A 4,145-nucleotide genomic window follows, 5' to 3' on the forward strand; every position below is an offset into this window, starting at 1 on the left:
CATGGGATACACTTTTAAGCAAGGTGTTAAGCCAATAAAATTATGGTTGAGATTTTTATAAAAGATATAAGATAATGGTTGAATAGAATTTTATAGAAGCTATTCAACAATTGTTGGATAAATCACAACAATGCAAATATGTGTTCTGTATCATCTAATGGTATTACATATCTCATCATCTAGGGTTGGAAGAATGTTATCTTCATTTTCAAAATACAGAAATGGAGGCAAGAGGAGAGTTGGTTTGTTTCTGAAGGCTGATGTGTAAATTACAATTGAGACTGAGCAGAAACCAGAATCCATGGCTCAAATTCAATTCATGATTTCCAAACCCTGTGACTATATTAATATATGAAATTCTTCTGCTAGCTGGGTGACATTTGACACGTTTCTTAGAGTTGTCATGTATTGCTTTTTTCCTGTGAACAGCTAAAAATATTGGTGTTTTCTAGAATTAAAGAATATATATTTGTAAAGTGTTATACACAGAACATGAAATAAGAATTCCATGAATTCTGAAGTTCTTTATGCATTTTTTCTTTAAATTATTATTGGAAGAATCAAGACAGTGGAATTATTCACATTTTTTACATTCCAGAAAGCATTATCTGAACATATTTGAGAAGAATTTCTACAACAATCTTGTAATGTATGGGTTTTTGATGTGCTTCTTTGCCTTCTCTCTGTATCTTCTTCATTGGGTTGTTTATTGTCTTACTCATGTTGTCGCTACCGCCTCGACCAGCAAGGAAGAAGCGACACTGAACTCTTCTCTCTGCAGTTTATTCAGGACCTTTGAGCAATCTTCTGACCCCAACCCCGGGGAGAATTCCCCACAGCCTTAAGTACCCGCTGGGTAGCCAACCCTGATACGCCACATGGGAACCACCAATAGGTTCAGGTGCGCTGAAGCAAGCCAGATTCTTTGCCTTAGCCATATAAGGAGTTGTTTACCACAGAGAGCACTTGGCATAGGGAAGGCAAAGGGCTGAAGCCGGCGCCATCTTCCAGGTGCGGCCTCTCAGCAGCTCTCCACAGTTCCCCCTTTTTTGTTTAAAGAACACAGATGAGAACAGAGGTCTGATCCCTGTTGTGCAATGCAAGGACTGCATACAAGCCTTTTCCCAGAGGGCGTCTTCTCTAGGGATGAATCAGCCTGTCCATTGATTCGTTTTTCACAAGGACGGGAAAAGGCGAATCGAACCCCTGTGCAATCAAACATGCTCTCCTCAAGGGCAAAACTCATGCCTCTCCACTGCAGTACTTTGGCTTTGCAATCTGTGTTCATTGTCTTAGGGTGGCAAGCCACGCTTGGGGGGACTGACTGCTCCAATGGCTGTAAAGGCTTGGATAATCATGGCTGCACTGCGACGCTGAGAACCCCTAATTTGGCAAATGCACCACAGACATACCAAGGAGGCTAACACCAGGAGGCCTGTCAGGGCTCCCAAACCCGCCCAATCCTTGAGATGATTCATAGCAGTGGAGATCCATGAAGATAACCCCTCCACCAATCCAGCATCCACTCGGGTCGAGTTCACCGTGACGATGGCAACCCTGAGCTGTTCCATCAGGCTGTCGAACTCCCCAGTTCAATTACCTAAAAGGTAACTAGACAACTGTTTAGACAAATTTGCAGCGTTTTTGAATAGGTTTTTTCCTGGGCCTGAACTCTGGGCCTGGGCGCTGTCCCTCAGCTCTTCAGCTCAAGGCCAGTGCTCTACCACTTGAGCCACAATGCAACTTCCGGCTTTTTTCTTTTTGCTTATGTGGTGTTGAGGAATTGAACTCAGGGCCTCAGGCATGCAAGGCAAGCGCTCTACCACTGAGCCACCTTCCCAGCCCCCTTACTTTCCCAGCCCCTTCCGATCTTTCGTCCTGCAGCATTTCTAGGGCAGCCTGACCATTCTCTACCGCCTCACTGCAACACTGGTCCTCAAGACAGCCTCTTATCAGTTTCCATATTGGTCTCACACCGCTCTTAAGCGTTGCTTGTTCAGAGGCAAAATCTAGGTCCCTCCCTAGTTTCTCCCAAGAGGCCACCGTGAGGCTTCCAGAGACAGCGAACCATGGGGCAACGATATCACATTCATCCAAAAATCTCCCCAAAGTACTCTTTTTTATTTTTAACTTTTTTGAGTGCAGTAGCTCATGGAGAGCCAAAAAAATTGGGTGCGAAGAAGAAGCGCCCATGTTGTAAACATTTAAAGCTGGTAAACAAACTTTTACTTTCACTTTTGGCTACTCTATTGACTAGCCCCGGGCTCTCGCTCTTTCCCTATCTTACAGAGAAGAGCAAAAATCCCCCTGCTCTTGTCTCAGATTCCCCCTTTACCTGGGAACTTACCCCAGCTCTTGTCGCGGATTCCCCTTTTACCCGGGAACTTACTGGTGCACCACCCTGACTGCAGAGAGTTCTGAGTCCTCCTTGGGGTTATGGCTGAGTCCCCATACGGGCCACCAGGTCACTACCGCCTCGACCAGAAAGAAGAAGCGACACCGAACTCTTCTCTCTGCAGTTTATTCAGGACCTTTGAGCAATCTTCTGACCCCAACCCCGGGGAGAATTCCCCACAGCCTTAAGTACCCGCTGGGTAGCCAACCCTGATACGCCACATGGGAACCACCAATAGGTTCAGGTGCTCTGAAGCAAGCCAGATTCTTTGCCTTAGCCATATAAGGAGTTGTTTACCACAGAGAGCACTTGGCATAGGGAAGGCAAAGGGCGGAAGCCGGCGCCATGTTCCAGGTGCGGCCTCTCAGCAGCTCTCTACACTCATGTGTTTAAGACTTCTTTATATATTATGAATAAAAGCTATTTGTCAAGAACTTTATATTTTGCTTCATTATATTAGCAAAAAATGCCTGCTATGTGTTTGACATCTTTGCCTGATTTCAGAGCAACTGGGAATACTTTTATTCTAATGCAATACTCTTTATCAGGTCAAGAAAGTTCACATATAATAATTTTGGCAAAATTTTACTGTTCTGCTATTTTGAAAAGGGCAGATTTATTGTAGGGTCACAGCAGAGAATTCCCATGTGATGTGTCTTCTCTACAGGCATGGAATCCATATTTGCAAACTGCTGATCATACTGGAAGCAAATTTTTGCTTGTTAGGACTATAAAATTTTTGGCCTATGTACTCAGGATGTTTTTCCAGGAACTATAAATTCACACATAGAAATGTCTGAAATGGCATTAGCAACACATATTTGTATTCTTGATGTGCCATATCTCTATATAAAAACAGTTTGTCACAAAATACAGTTTGTGACAGAATAAGCTTAAGTGTATCACCTAGAATCTGTGTATGGTTAATAAACTCTAGAGGATTTTCTCATACTTTCAGACTTTTTGTAAACATAAATAACAGAAACCAAATGAGGTGGTTTATACCTATAATGCTAGCTACTCTGAAAATTGAAATGTGGATAGTCGCAGTTCAAGGTCAATCTGGAAAACATACAAGAGACTTCCATCTCAATCAATAAAAGCTGAGTGTGCCAATATGAGGCTGTCATCATACCTATACAACTAGGTATCACTATCCAGGTAGCCTAGAAATAAACAAATGCAAGATTCTATCCCAAAAACAATCAAAGCAAAAATACTAGATGTGGCATGATTCAAGTGGTAAAGTGCCTGCCTTGAAAATGCAAGGCTCTGAATTTGAACCCAAGTACTTACCAAAAAAGTAAACAATATGAATTAATTCTTTAAATAACTACTTACTTAGTGTAATTATCTTATGTATTTTCCAAATGTAATGAAGGCAGAGAATTGAATAAGCCAGATCAAAATACTTCTCCAGAATCATAGAATGGCTCAGAGGTCAGCTCTGAGATCATTCAATGTCTGGCTCTTACTATTCTTAGATCCACAATCTTATGGGAAAAGAAAAAGAATGTATAATTACAAAACATTTATTTACACCCTTCATCCAATTTCACATATTGAAATTCTATCTCAAATGTAATGTTACAGAAGTGGGCCTTTGTGTGTATGTGGATGATACTTAAGTCATGGAGCAAGCCTTTATGAATGGTATTTCAATAAACAAAACCAAATAGATTTGAATCCTGATCTTTAATACAGTGTATCACTCTGAAAAAAATCCTAATTATGCTGGCAATGCAATCTT

The sequence above is a fragment of the Dipodomys ordii genome, unplaced genomic scaffold (genome assembly GCF_000151885.1).
Source record: "Dipodomys ordii isolate 6190 unplaced genomic scaffold, Dord_2.0 Scaffold1000000809, whole genome shotgun sequence".
In the NCBI taxonomy this organism is placed as follows: domain Eukaryota; kingdom Metazoa; phylum Chordata; class Mammalia; order Rodentia; family Heteromyidae; genus Dipodomys; species Dipodomys ordii.